This window comes from Erythrolamprus reginae, chromosome 2 (genome assembly GCF_031021105.1).
Source record: "Erythrolamprus reginae isolate rEryReg1 chromosome 2, rEryReg1.hap1, whole genome shotgun sequence".
Lineage (NCBI taxonomy): Eukaryota > Metazoa > Chordata > Lepidosauria > Squamata > Dipsadidae > Erythrolamprus > Erythrolamprus reginae.
The window spans coordinates 36,015,269-36,031,194 of record NC_091951.1 but is presented as its reverse complement, the minus strand read 5'-3'; the positions used below and the strand labels follow the sequence as shown (position 1 = coordinate 36,031,194).

Here is a 15,926-nt window from a genome sequence, read left to right as displayed (position 1 = left end):
TATTAAGATCTGTATAATGGTATCTATATCATTAAATAGCCAGCTAAAGCCAATAGAAACTTCAATCATTACACCATGTAACCCTCTGCATCTTCCATAATCTAAGCAATCCACAGGAAGTAAGTTGTACAAATAAGGTAATTCTTGAACATTAAACCAAAATACTAGTTGTCAATTCCTCTTCAGTGGAACTGCCCCAGAATGAGTGGGCACTTTTCCTTCCTTCCCCAATCCAAAGCTTCAGTGACATCTGGCAAAGAATTTTAAATTGGTCCTAATTGGCAAATGCCTCTCACCATAAACCACAAACCCAGCCTGTGTGTAGATAAAAAGGAAGTTAAATCTGCAAGTCTACTAGACTGAGAAAATGCCTTTAATTCAAAGGAGTGCAATTTAACAGCAATCACCTGCTGGGTCTGAGCCAAAACAGGGGGAAAGGAGGAGATTCCTACCAGCATCTGCAAAGAAGCCACCACAACAATTCTACAGTGGGGAAAAAAAGTGTAGAGTTTCACCAAACAGCTGCACAAGGAAAGGATAGGAATGGAGAGAAAAGCCCATCCTACAAGTACATAGAAAAAAATAAAAAGAGATTTTCAAATGCAAATGGACTTGTTTTGCTGCAAGAGCTGATGATCTGGGGAAATGGGAAAGACTTAAAGGCTTTCAAGATAGGAAAATATGAAGCTAAGAATACAAGAATACAAACATACAGTAGACTTAACAGAACAGATGGACTTTCATAGATTGGATGAGGGAGACTACTAAGTGTAAATTCTAGCAATTGCACAACTTTCCATTAAGGAACACAAAGCAAATAACTTGGAAACAGGCACAGCCATAGAGTTAGCAATATGATTAAAAGTAAAGAGTTGTACTTTAATTAAATTTTTTTTTTAGAATAATTAAACTACCTCAATGGAACAAAACTAAAGCCAAGTCTTTCTGTCTCTGGCTCCAGTGGTGGGTTGCTAGCAGTTCACACTGGTTTGGACGAACTTGTAGTGGCAGTGGCAGTGGGAGGCTCCACCCACCTACCTGGACATATCAAAAATACTCTGTGCATGCACAGAAGCATTGCACATGTGCAGTGTCCATGCCCACACCTGTGCACTCCTGTTCTTGTACCTGTACAAAAGATAAGAGAAACCCATTACTGTCTGGCTGCACCAGCTTGAGAAAACCCTAGTATCTTCTAAAGGTGGAATAGCTTTTTGGGATTTGTCAAGCCACTCCTAAAATATAGGATCAGCCCTATATCCAGCCAATGGAACTTTCCAAGTTTGTCAGCAACATCATCTGAAGCCTGTCACAATCTGATGTGAGTAATGCATCCTTCCTTTTGTCAAATAATTAACCTGGGGTTGCAACATGAGGCAGGGCTGTGTAGGAACCAATCGAAACAAAACCCAGGCATACTGTGAGGACAGGAGATTTGTTTATTCCCCAAAGCAGAAGGATTTTTTACAGGGAAAATGGGGTCCAGAGAGGTAATTTTATAGGGGACTGGTCCTTGGTGAGAGCTTAAGGGGCACTGGTGTGTGAACTGCTGGTTCTTGTGTGTAATTCTGTCAAAAGGTCAACCTTAATTGTCCTAGTCTCTTTCGGCTTGCCATTGTTGTATAATGGTGTTTAGGCAACCTATTGGTGGGTTTTGGTTGAGCACAGTGGTTACAATGCAGTATACTATACTATATTAGTTGATTGTTAGCAGAGATATGCTTTGTAGCTACCTTTATTAACATGCCTATTCTTGACGGCAATATGGGTTTCTTGCTCTAGTTTGCTATTTGAAACAGAAATAATCTGCTATAATTAATGAGTATTAAAATTCTCACTATATCTGATTGTGTTTGTCATTATATATGAGCCATATGCAATGGAAAGGCCACCACGGCTACCCACTACCTTGTACTTGAATGAGAGACCACCAGGGCATAGGGCTTTTAAAGTTTGGAAGTTGGAAAACTAGGCCCAAAGAGCATGATAGCAAAAATATCATGAAAGTGATTCTGAAGGCTTCCTGGTACATTTCTCTTTTTATTTTGTACACAGAGGCAGTCCATAGCCTATGGGACAGCTTCTTTAAACTCCAACTTAATTTAATCACAGGTAGTCCTTGACTTACAACAGTTCATTTAGTGACCAAAGTTACAACGGCATTGAAAAAAAATGTGACTTATAACCATTTTTCATGGTTATGGCCTTTGCACCATTCCCTTAATCATGGGATCAAAATTTGGACATTTGACAATTGGGTCACGTGATCACTTTTTGCAACCTTCTGACAAGCAAAATCAATGGGGAAGCCAGATTCAGTTAGCAACCAGGTTATTAGTCTATCAACTGCAGTGATTCACTTAATAACGGTGGCAAGAAAAATCATAAAATGGGGCAACATTCATTTAACAAATGTCTCAATTAACAACATAAATCTTGGGCTCAATTGTGGTCATAAGTCAAGGACTATCTGTATTTAGGCTTGATCTGGAAGCCTAAGAACCTTCTTTCATATTGACTGATTGATTGATTGATTGATTGATTGATTGATTGATTGATTGATTTAGAATTCTGTGCCACCCTTCTCAACCAACTCAGGGCGGCATACAACATAATAATATAATGCAATACAATGTATAGAAATCTAATTTAAAAAATACTACAAAGCTAAAAATTTTCTAAAAGCTCCATCTATCGCAACACAATCGTTCACATTCATCCAATCCAATCACTCACAGCATCGGCTGGAGCCAATCTCAACACTCACAGCTCCCACGCTCACTGGCAGTGATAGGTCTTCAAAGCTTTGTGAAAGACCAACAGGGAAGGGGCGGTATATATCTCCAGAGGGAGTTTCTTCCAAAGGGCTGGGGCCACCACAGAGAAGGCTGTTCCCCTAGGTCCCACCAGACGACATTGTCTGGCCAATTGCACCTGGAGAAGGCCAACTCTGTGGGACCTAATGAGCCACTAAGATGCTCTCATTCCTATTGTAATTGCGTTATTTGCCATTAATTCTTCTCATCTTTCATATAGAATATAGAAAATAAAGAATTACAGAGTTTGAAGGGATCTTGGAGGTCTTCTAGTCCAGTCCTCTGCTCAGGGAAAAAACTCTGTGCCATTTCAGACAAATGGCTATCCAACCTCTTCTTTAAAATTTCCAGTGGTGGAGCATTTACAACTTCTGGAGGTAAGCTGTTCCACTGATTAATTGTTCTATCAGAAAAATTCTCCTTAGTTCTAAGTTGCTTCTCTCCTTGATTAGTTTCTACCCATTGCCTCTTGTTCAACCCTCAGGTGTTTTGGAGTATAGTTTGACTCTTTCTTCTTTGTTACAATCCCTGAAATATTGGAACACTGCTATCATGTCACTGAAAGTCTGAAGAGTTCACTGACCCAGGAAAGGGTGGAAGGAGGGAAAGCTTGCCACCTTTGGGGCTACCTATGTGCCCTCCCATGCCTTCGTCGGCACGCGGGCACCAGTTGGCACAAGATTTTGCTTCTGTGCATGCACAGCAAGCAAAGTCACATGTGAAGATGCTTTCACAAATGAGATTTTGGCAATTTTCGCCAATATTTTTGATTCCGAGCATGTGCAAAAGCAAAAAAAAATACCCAAAGTTGCTGAAATCTTACTTCCATGAGCATCTTTACGTGAAATTTTGCTTGCTCTGCATGTGCATTTGTGTGTCAGGAGCATGCAGCTGCACACACATTCCCAAAATCGCTACCGGGATGGAGCACCTTACTGTTCCGGTAGCAGGCCTTCACTGGGTAGAAGGAAAAAGCTTTTGGCTTCCCTGCCTTGCCAAGTGGCACCAGTCAACACAAGATTTTGCTTGCTTATTTATTTATTTATTTGTTTGTTTGTTTGTTTGTTTGTTTGTTTTGTCCAATACACAATGAGGGTTTTAGTGGGTATATATCATTATACACATAGTAAAATACATGATGAAGGTTATAGAGGATATACTCATAGTAAAATATATCTAAGAAATAATAGAAAAGAAGATATAGGAATAGAATATATCAATGAAAGAACAGAAGAAGAGATATAGGAATAGAGGAAAGGTATAGGAGATATAGGAGAGCAATAGGACAGGGGACGGAAGGCACTCTGGTGCACTTGTACTCGCCCATTCCTGACCTCTTAGGAATCTGGATAGGTCAACCGTAGATAATCTAAGTGTAAAGTGTTGGGGGTTTGGGGATGACACTATGGAGTCCGGTAATGAGTTCCACGCTTCGACAACTCGGTTACTGAAGTCATATTTTTTACAGTCAAGTTTGGAGCGGTTAATATTAAGTTTAAATCTGTTGTGTGCTCTTGTGTTGTTGTGGTTGAAGCTGAAGTAGTCGCCGACAGGCAGGACGTTGCAGCATATGATCTTGTGGGCAATACTTAGATCTTGTTTATGGCGTCTTAGTTCTAAACTTTCTAGGCCCAGGATTGAAAGCTGCACACGCATTCCCAAAATCGCTACCGAGATGGATCATCATACTGTTCCGGTAGCAGGCCTTCACTGTGTAGAAGGTAAAGCTTTTGGCTTTGGCTTTTTGCCAAGTGTTGGTAGGGCTACAGCATTCATCCTGCTCAGGCTGTTTATAGAGAAACACCAAGTTGGGAAAGCTGCTTGGAAGCAGGAAGAGCCAGTTCAGAATAGTCCAGTTGGAAGAGGTGGTTGCTCTGTTTGAAAGTGGGGAGAGGTTTCCTGACTTGGGGGCTCATCCTTCCCCAAGTGACAGCAGAAGAGAGATGGGCATTAGACTAGAAGATCTCCAAGGTACCTTCCAATTCTGCATTATTATTATTTCAACAATACAACACAGCAAATGAGATTACTATGCCAGATTTTGTATTTTGTCACCTAGGACTGAGTGATGTAGCGGCAAATTATCTGTGCCAAATCCCATTAAAGCAGCCTTTTGAAATTGACAGGTGGAGATTTTGTCAATTCTGATGTTTTCAAAGGACCACTGGGACCACTTTCACTGGGTTATGCCAGAGTCGTTGCAGCTCTATTTTCAGATCTTCGTATTTCGCAAATTTCTCTAGCGGCTTCTCCTCAATTCTGCTGTCTCCTGGGATTGCGATGTCAATGATCCATACTTTCTTTTTCTCCACAATCATGATGTCTGGTATATTATGTTTCAAAATTCAGTCAATCTGAAGTTGGAAGTCCCACAGTAGTTTTGCTTGCTTATTTTCAACCACTTATTATTAACACTAGTAGTATTGGTATTAGTATTATTATTAGTATTACAACCCAAAGACTCTTGGCAACTTTACACAGAATATTAAAACCCAGTAAAACACTTACAGCGCAAACTTCCATAAAAACAACGAGTAAAATAGATGTTGATGATACTATGGTAAGCTCTTTGAAAGAACTCTGGTTTTAGTAGCTTCTGTAACATCAGCACAGAAGGAGCAAATCTGACCTCTACTGGTGGCAGCATCAAATTTGTCAAATAACCTGATCTCTTACTGGGTGGTATTCAACAAAATTTATTTTGCCACCCAAAGCAGAGCTTTCATTCTTCAAGTACCCAAACATCACAGACACCAGTAACAATTTCTCTCTCTTTGATCTGATCAGTTGTATTTGTTCTGATTGCCAAGCCATAAAGAGTTTTATAGGTTAAAGCCAGAATTTTAAATTGTATCTAGAAAGCAGTCAGTAGCCAATGCAGGATCCATATACGAAGAACTAATACCTGTAGTCCTCAACTTATGACCACAATTGAGGCCAACATTTGTATTGCTAAGTGAGTCATTTGTTAAGTTTTGCTCCATTTTATGACGCTTCTTGCCACAGTTTTTAAGCGAATCACTACAGTGGTTAAATTAGTAACTCAGTTGTTAAGTGAATCTGGCTTCTCCATTGACTTTGCTTGTCAGATATACCATAAGATAGGATAAGATAGGATAGCATAGGGTAGCATAGCATAGGATAGCATAGGATAGGATTCTTTATTGGCCAAGTGTGATTAGACACACAAGGAATTTGTCCTCGGTGCATAAGCTCTCAGTGTACATAAAAGATAAAAGTGATAAACCATAAACATATTCCTCATAAGTACATTCACCATAAATCATAAGATACAACGCTTATTCATAGGATAGTAAATAAATAATCGACATAAATCATACTAAGACACTAAATAAAACAATGTAAATCATAAAGATACAAGCAACAAAGTTATAGTCATAAGTAGAAAAGAAAATAGGTTATAGGAAGGAGGAGAATAATAATAGTACTGTATAGCCTTAATAAATAGTTTGATTGTTGTGGGAATTAGTTTTTTAGCAGAGTGATGGCATGGGGGCAAAATTGTACTAATTGTTCAGGTGTGCAATGTCTCTATCTATTTACAGGGGGTGGAGAAAGAAATGGAAACACCTTGCAGCTCTTCCGTGGAATCCAGATTTGTGAAGATCCCTTCGAACAGTTTTTGTGGAAACTGGGTTCTGTATGTATCTATTGAGCTCTGCGGTAATTTTAGGAGCTGTGGTCTTGAGATCCGCTCTAACAATTCGCTTTAGAGTCCGACGGTCTCTCTCAGACAACTTCAACTTTTGACCAGACCTGTGCTTGGCTGAAGACGTTTTCCCTTCTCTTTCAAAAGCAGTCATTACTTTTGAGACATTACCTCTTGAAACGCCAAACATTCGGGTACTTTCTGTTACTCTAGCGCCTGCCATTCAAGCACCAACAATTTGGTCTCTTTGAAAGTCTGAGAGGTCTGCCATTTCTAGAAGGTTATAAGCAATTTCCTTAAATATTCAAACATTATGATGCCAAAAAGTCAATTGTTTCCATTTTTGGTCCACCCCCTCTATCTATCTATCTATCTATCTATCTATCTATCTATCTATCTATCTATCTATCTATCTATCTATCTATCTATCTATCCACCCACCTATCACACATACACACACACACACAAAAACACATACACACTCTTAGGGCTTCCTTTGTTCCAGTTAGTTACTCTACAAAGTTCTTTTGTGTGTGTGTGTGTGTGTAAGATAGAGAGAGAGAGAGAGAGAGAAACCTGAGGGTGCCTCTCTCCCTTTCATTCTTAATTCTCCCCTGAATAATCTCCCCACCATATGTGGGCTGCTAGATGTTTGAGGGATTTGGGAGAACCTCTAGCTAAAATTCTGTACAGTTTGGAGAACCCCCAAATCCCACTTCTGGCTGGCCCTCCTCACCCTGCCCCAACCCTCCTAGGAGTCCCCATGCAGCCAGTTTTGGATGCAGATAATTACAGGACAAGTGTGGAGGCTCATGGGGGGCAAAAAGCAATATAAATTGTACATGCAACAAAGTTATAGTCATAAATAGGAAAGGAAATAGGTAATAGGAAGGATGAGAATAATAATAGTACTACAGCCTTGCTAACATTTTTGAAACCTGCTCCTACTCTCCAAAATCTATATAAATTCAAGTCATTAATTCTTGGTTTGAATAGGTACTCACAGATGTCTTTCAAGGCTAGGTTTACAAATTGCAGAAAAGATTTAATGGGAGAAAACACTTCGGCTACTAGTTCTCTCTCTCTCCATAAAGGATTGCTGAACTTTCTGCAACGAACTTCCTATTCTTCTCCCCTTTTATTCTATCTGTGATGACAAGCTACACCTAGAGCTATACTGGCAGAAATACTCTTGTCTCCCTCGCATTCTTCTTACTCTCATGTCTTATATGGAGTCCATAATATCCCCCTCCTCATCTGACTCTGACATTACCACAGCTGCAGATTCTGCAGCCTCTGGAGGCCCTAATTCTCCCTCATTCTTACTATCAGATTCCTCTGATAAACACACTGGCCTATAATACCCAGACGGACCCAGTTCATTCAAAGCTGTGACCAAAGGAGCCGGATGTGAGTAAACCATAATATATAGTGTCATTTTGAGGGTAGGAGTTGAAGCAATTTGTGTCCAGGGTGTGAGGTGTTTGTAAATACTTTCACAGCCCTCTTTTTGACTCGTACAGTGTACAGGTCCTCAATGGAAGACAGGTTGATAGCAATTGTTTTTTTTCTGAGTTCTAATTATCCTCTGAAGTCTGTGTCTGTTTTGTTGGGTTGCAGAACCAAACCAAATAGTTATAGATGATGGACTCAATAATTCCTCTGCAGAACTGTATCAGCAGTTCCTTGGGCAGTTTGAGCTTTCTGACTTGGTGCCGAAAGAATGCGGATTCATCATTGTCTCAAGTTAGTCCGATCACTGTTATGTTAGTAGTTTAATAGATGCAGCCATTGGTATATAGAGAGAAGAGAAATGGAGAGAGTACACAGCTTTTGAGGGGGGGTCTGTCCTAATTGTACAGGTGTATGCAGGAGCAGGGTACAATTCCCGGCCCTACAAGAACCTACACGCGACATGGCCGCCACCGGAATGGTGTTCCCCACCATTTAGGCTGAGGCCCACCACTGGGTGTATGATGTGATTTTGCCTAGCTTCACCTGCCACTTCCTGCCTGTTAGGAAGGTTATGATCCACTTACAGCTGTGTTCAGGTGCTGCTAGCTGGTTTAGTTTAGTCAGAAGAATGTCTAGAATTGAATGCTGAACTAAAGTCTACAAAGAGGATCCTTACATAGATCTTTGGAAATTCAAGATGTTGTAGGATGTAGTGCAGAGCTATATTAAGAGCATCCTCTGTAGATCTATTTCCTTAATATGCAAATTGCAGGGGGTCTAACAGCAGATCCATGATGGTTTTCAAATGGCACATCACTAGCCTTTTAAAGGTTTTCATAACTGCAGCTGTTAGAGCAATTGGTCTGTAGTCATTCAGTTCCCTGATGGAGGGCTTCTTCAGCACTGGGATGATAATGGAGTGTTTGAAGCAAGAAGGAACATGGTATATCTCTAGTGATTTGTTGAAGATTTGGGTGAAGATGGGGCCAATTGGTCAGCATAGACTTTTAAGCAATGAGTTATCTTGTCTGGGCCTGATGCTTTTCCAGGCTTTTTTCTGTTCTTTTTCACTTCCTTTTCTATGATAGTCAGGGGCTGTGAACCCAATGGGATGGGGTCAGTGGTAGGAGGTTTGTCTACAAAATCAAAATACTTGTGAGGTGAGAGTGAAATTAATATTCTTGGGGCATGATTCTGTCACAGTAAGATAGTAAGACAATGTAATATTACTATTCCTGGAGATAAAGCCACATATCTAGCTGCTCATGTCTTCCAAAGCAACCATTTTGTAATGGCCTTCACAAGCTTTCTATTTGTCCACTGAGTCAAAAGAAGTCCCCCACTAAGGGATTCTGTGCTACGTATCATCACTTCTGGAAATGGGGCAGATGTCCATGCTGACTGTAGACATGAATATGACTGGTATCAAAAAGATATATTATCACTTGGATGTGATCGTTTTGGGGCATCTGACATGAACCTAGGTAGGTACCTGCAGACAGGGTGGGAAACAATTTAAAACATCCTATTGGCAACCTAGTCCGTTTTCTTAACTTGTTATCTCTTTTAGTATCTCAAGAAGACATTTGGTGAGTAAAAGATAAATTTTCTAGAATTGGTCCCTTGATGGGATTATTAATCTCTTCAACTGGAATTATGACTCTGGTCACAAAACTTTTTCTCCAGTTGCACTTTTAGAGATGAAATCCACTGAGAGTCCCTTTCCTGTTATAATTATTAAAATTATGGTGATTTATTTTATTTCCACAGAGGCCTATGAGCTGTCCCTCCACCTGCCTTCCCAGGTATCTCGGTAACCAAGGCAAAGAATGCTTATACTTTCCCAACCAAGCAAACATGATAAATACTCCACAACACTTCGTGTTAACCAAAGTTTCAAAATACCCTCAGCTCTGTGGTGACCATAGGATCAGAATCCTATAGGCCAGACTATGTAAGACTGACATTTAATACTGTACTTTTAATGTACCAGACTGCATTTAATCTCTCTTGTTAGAGTTAGTGTGGCTGTGCTGTTGGGAAAGAGAATTGTGCTTCTCCATAAGGCAACTCTGAGAACAAAGAAAGTGGCAGCCGTGTAAGAGAACTACAGCAGCAGATCTCCTCATGATGTGTCGAATGTTGCGGCTGTTGCTGCTTCTTATGTCCTATTTTCCTTGTATGAAGTTAATGAGGAATTGTAAATTCAGTATGTTAAAAGAGAACTTCTTTTTCAATTTCTACAAACCAGGAGATTTCCTGATAAATGGAATAGTATCAGCATCAACACGAAATTATGCACAATATCGTTTCATCAAGAGTCCCTTCCACAGATATTCAAGGTATTTAACTCTGGTGTTTAATTTTATTTTTTCCGCTGTCTTCTTTTTATCAGAGAGAGAGTCACATTTCCTGGTTCTTTACTGTTGTTGGTCATGTCGCAGTTTTCCTCCTTATTTCTTTTAAGAAAAAATGATTTTCCTACTCTATGCACATCATCCATGTTTTTAAAGTTAGAATTTAGAAACATAGAAACATAGAAGATTGATGGCAGAAAAAGACTCATGGTCCATCGAGTCTGCCCTTATACTATTTCTTGTATTTTATTTTATTTATTTATTTATTATTTGGATTTGTATGCCGCCCCTCTCCGAAGACTTGGGGCGGCTCACAACAAATGAAACAAATCATAATAATCCAATTAATTAAAATATTTAAAGATTTAAAAAACCCCATATACTAACAGACACACACACAAGCATACCATGTATAAATTAAACGTGCCCAGGGGAGATGTTTAATTTCCCCATGCCTGATGGCAAAGGTGGGTCTTAAGGAGTTTACGGAAGGCAGGAAGAGTAGGGGCAGTTCTAATCTCCGGGGGGAGTTGGTTCCAGAGAGCCGGTGCCGCCACAGAGAAGGCTCTTCCCCTGGGGCCCGCCAACCGACATTGTTTAGTTGACGGGACCCGGAGAAGGCCCACTCTGTGGGACCTAATCGGTCGCTGGGATTCGTGCAGCAGGAGGCGGTCTCGGAGATATTCTGGTCCGATGCCATGAAGGGCTTTAAAGGTCATAACCAACACTTTGAATTGTGACCGGAAACTGATCGGCAGCCAATGCAGACTGCGGAGTGATGGTGGAACATGGGCATACCTAGGTAAGCCCATGACTGCTCTCGCAGCTGCATTCTGCACGATCTGAAGTTTCCGAACACTTTTCAAAGGTAGCCCCATGTAGAGAGCATTACAGTAGTCGAACCTCAAGGTGATGAGGGCATGAGTGACTGTGAGCAATGAGTCCCGGTCCAGATAGGGCCGCAACTGGTGCACCAGGTGAACCTGGGCAAACGACCCCCTCGCCACAGCTGAGAGATGGTTTTCTAATGTGAGCTGTGGATCGAGGAGGATGCCCAAGTTGCGGACCCTCTCTGAGGGGGTCAGTAATTCCCCCCCCCCCAGGGTAATGGACGGACAGATGGGATTGTCCTTGGGAGGCAAAACCCACAGCCACTCCGTCTTGTCCGGTTTGAGTTTGAGTCTGTTGACACCCATCCAGGCCCCAACAGCCTCCAGGCACCGGCACATCACTTCCACCGCTTCGTTGACTGGGCATGGGGTGGAGATGTAAAGCTGGGTATCATCGGCATATTGATGATACCTCACCCCATGTCCTTGGATGATCTCATCCAGCGGTTTCATGTAGATGTTAAATAGCAAGGGAGAGAGGACCGACCCCTGAGGCACCCCACAAGGTAGAGACCTCGGAGCCGACCTCTGACCCCCCACTAACACCGACTGCGACTGGCCAGAGAGGTAGGAGGAGAACCACTGGAGAACAGTGCCTCCCACCCCCAACCCCTCCAACCGGTGCAGAAGGATACCATGGATGGATATATGTTTATCCCAGGCAAGTTTAAATTCAGTTACTTTGGATTTACCAACAACTTCTGCTGGAAGTTTGTTCCAAGCATCTACTACTCTAAATTTTAGAGGGAGGGTGGCCATGGGTGTTCCAATGTCCTGACAATATGAAAGTTCCATCGCAGTTGCAAGTGTCCCTAAGAAAAGGTCATTTTGGGGAAGTAATCTTTTTATATTCCTCGAGGTAGAAATGTATTCCTGACTTGACAGGGAGAATTTCGTGCTGTGCAATCCTGGTTTTACAATATTACCTATGTTTTATGTCAATTGTCAATCACTTCACCAACTTCATTAACTAATCAACTAAAATGCAAATCCGCTCATTAATTAATATTAAAAATGAAAATGATATGATCTCATACTGATCATCAGAGTATGAAGACACTTTACTAAATAATTGAAACAAATATGATCCCAGAATTGCAAAGACATTGCAATACTAAGTGATTATGATAATTGATAACTAATCTACATGTATATTAATAGTGAGAGAAACAAAAATTGCCATCTAGTGTTCTAAAGTAACCAAATAATATAGGATAGTATTCTTTAACATTTATAATTTGAAAAGAAGAAACAGTTAAATGGTAAATTTTATTCAATTCCAAAGGAATATTTAGCAGTAAAAAGTGCAATGCCAATTGACTAAATAGTAGGCCAAAGATAATAACTAACAATGCAAATATATAAATGCAGGCTTTGTCCAAATAATTTATTCTTACAGAGTGCCTTCTGAATTTTGCTGACTGATACACAAAAGTTAGAAACATTATGTTACTATAACGTATCAGAAAAATGTCAAAGTGAACAGCATATTAAAAACTGGTTTTTTATGTGTTGTGAGCCGCCCCGAGTCCATGGAGAAGGGTGACATACCAGTCAAATAAACAAACAAACAAATAAATAATTAATGATAATAAGGTTACTAAAGGCCATCAATTCATTGTTGGCTCTTCAAAACCACACAGATTGTCCTTCTCTAGGATGATCTATCCTCCATCTTTTCTTTTTTTAAAAAAGTTTTCCTTATATGGAGATAAGATACATATTTATTAAAAAGGAAACTTGGTGCAGTCCACTGGGGAACTTTGTGGTTTATGGTATAGAGCAAAATTGGCAACTTAAATGAGGGGGAAACATTGAAGAGATTTTTTAATGTAGAAAATGACCTACAGGACAGAGCTAAATGTGCAAGCCAATAAGGGTCGCATTTCACATCTGAGGGCAATAGGTCTAAGACACCATTCAGAAAAAATCCCTAAAGAAAAGGTTCCTCATGTGCCTTTTGGCAAGAACATGCTTTGTGGGTAAATGAGACTTTCCCTTCTGATAGGAACATTTAGGAATGTACATGAGTCCTGACAGGCCTTGTAAATAAATGATTAAAAAATAATGTAGTTTTTAATTAAGCAATAAATGCTAAACACACAACCAAGAGATAAAGAGAGATAATTTTTTTTAAAAGCCCTAACAGAATTCTATCCGTAGTTACTCAGTTTCTAGCCAACTCTTTCAAAAAAGGCAGCCCAAATTCTTCTATTTCAAAACTTATTTATTTAATTGGATTTATAAAATTTGATGGAACATCTCTGGGGGGGAAAAACTGGCATGTCAATTAAAGTTCTCCACTTATGCAGGCAATAACTCTAAAATTGCAATTTGGTGAGAATGAGATTCTGTCTTTTTTAGCGGTGGGCTACAAGCTGGAATGCTAAATTGCGCTCACCACCATGGCTTGTAGGTTCTTGCAGGATCAGTGCAATTTTCCTGTTGCACCTGTGGAGGTCGCAAAATTGTGCCCGTGTTTCGGTGAGGTTTTACCTGCGGCTCCGTGCGCAATACATACCTCCACAGGTGCAGCAACAAAATTGCACTGGTCCTGCAAGAACTTATGAGCCGCGGTGGTGAGTGCAATTTAGCATTCTAGCTCATAGCCCACCGCTGGTCTTTCACAAGACCATGCAAATTTCTTTGCACCTTATAGAATGATTGATTCTTCCACACATCCACGGACTTCAGCTTCTGGATGTCTTAACCATCTCAGATGTAGTCATAAGATAGAAATGCAACTGATGAGTTAGAAATTCCCAGGAATGGGACCAAAAAGAATTTAGAAACTTAGATGAAACTCCAAACTGAGGCCTATTAATATTTCATAACTTGCAGTGAATATCGGACCTGGTGGCATGTCCTGCCCTTCTTTTTCGCCATTCGTGAGATCAATCAGAACCCAAGACTGTTACCAAACATTACCCTGGGCTACAACATCTATGATAACTTTTTCAATGGAAGAATGACATACGAGTCCATGTTGGATTTTCTCTCCACGGGGAATGAGAATATCCCAAATTACAGATGTGGAAGGCAAAAGCATCCATTGGCCCTGCTTGAAGGAACTGATTCTGTCCTCTTTAATCATGTTTCAACTATGCTGGGTATCTACAAAATCCCACAGGTATGAATAGAGGTTCATGCTAATTTCACTGGGTACATTCTCTGGATAGTCTAAACAATGACTATGGTAAGGATCAAGAAATAAGTTGATTTTTCAGATGATAAAAAGAAGAATAGGATTTTTCCTATTAGAGTATGCATCGAAATAATTCTGTTTCTTGTGGTATCATTTTACAGCATTGTTTTTGAAAAATATATTGGTTTCACAAATATATACCTTTTTTGCTGTTGAATTGTATTCAAGTGAAGACTGAGTGAATCATTGGAATCCATCCGTTGAATGAAATACCGATCCCACTTGGCAATCCTCCTGTCTTTTCTCTCAGTCTTCCAGTCACTGCAGTCATCTGACTGTTTTCCAAGACAAAAGAATTATTTATCAAAACCCATCCAGATTTAAAGAAAGACTAAAAGAAAAAAAGAAAATACAATGGTTTAAAAGGGGGGTATCAAATTGCCCATAGCTTGAACCTCTAAATAAAAATGATCCTTGGCTCTATTTGACAGGAAAGATACATCTTTCTTAGAGAATAAATATATTGCAGCATTACAAAACCAGAACTGAAAATTGCATGCCAAACCACCACCCCCAAGTTCTACTTTTTCTTCCTTAACCATCTCTCATTGTCTACCACAGTGTGACCAATTGGATTCAGGCAAGATATTTTCATAATTGTCAGTCCAAGTGCAATTTGATATGTGGCCCCTCTTTCTTCCAGCTGGGTGTCCTTGAGGTTGCAACTCAAGGAGATATAACATTTACTTTTGTTTCCCATTCACCTCCCCCCAGTTCATGGCAGTCTCATAGCAGCGAAGCAGAAACATAAGGTGTCAGTGGACAGGGGAAAATATTACTTAGTGAGTCATTCCCCTCTACTGTTGTGAGTGAACCTAGATCAACTTTGATAATGTCGGATGATGATGAACAAGAACCAGGAACTAGATATTTTATTTTATTTTATTTTATTTTATTATTTATTCGATTTTTATTCCACCCTTCTTCTTAGACTCAGGGAGGCTTACAACATGTTAGTAATAGCACTTTTTAACAGAGTCAGCATATTACCCCCACAATCTGGCTCCTCATTTTACCCACCTCGGAAGGATGGAATGCTGAGTCAACCATGAGTAATAAATTGAGTTTATAGACAGATTTGCAGAAACATTCCTCCAGAGGAGTCAAATTACTCTCACCCAAAAGTCCTTTGATGCTGGAGCATGCCAAAACAAAAGAATCAATGATGCAGTTATTCATTCATTCATTCATTCATTCATTCATTCATTCATTCATTCATTTATTCATTCATTCATTCATTCATTCATTCGATTTTTATGCTGCCCTTCTCCTTAGACTCAGGGCGGCTTACAACATGTTAGCAATAGCACTTTTTTAACAGAGCTAGGCTATTGCCCCCACCTCCGAAGGATGGAAGGCTGAGTCAACCTTGAGCCGGTGATGAGATTTGAACCGCTGACCTTCAGATCTACAAGTCAGCTTCAGTGACCTGCAGTACAGCACTGCTCACATGCTGAAAAATCCTCAAAGCTCTTTGACTTTGAGATATGCAAAGTTCCCCAGAGTCCTTGAACAAACAGCAAACCCTTTTTG

At 40.1% G+C, this 15,926-nt stretch overlaps 1 long non-coding RNA gene across 1 annotated transcript; it reads left to right on the top strand.

The window, feature by feature from the left end:
- The first annotated feature begins 9,847 nt into the window (after positions 1 to 9,847).
- Positions 9,848 to 14,058, top strand: LOC139158351 (uncharacterized). Its single transcript, XR_011557682.1, has 3 exons — positions 9,848 to 9,895; positions 10,193 to 10,283; positions 14,030 to 14,058. It is a non-coding gene; the product is annotated as an uncharacterized lncRNA (long non-coding RNA).
- Positions 14,059 to 15,926: the final 1,868 nt, after the last annotated feature.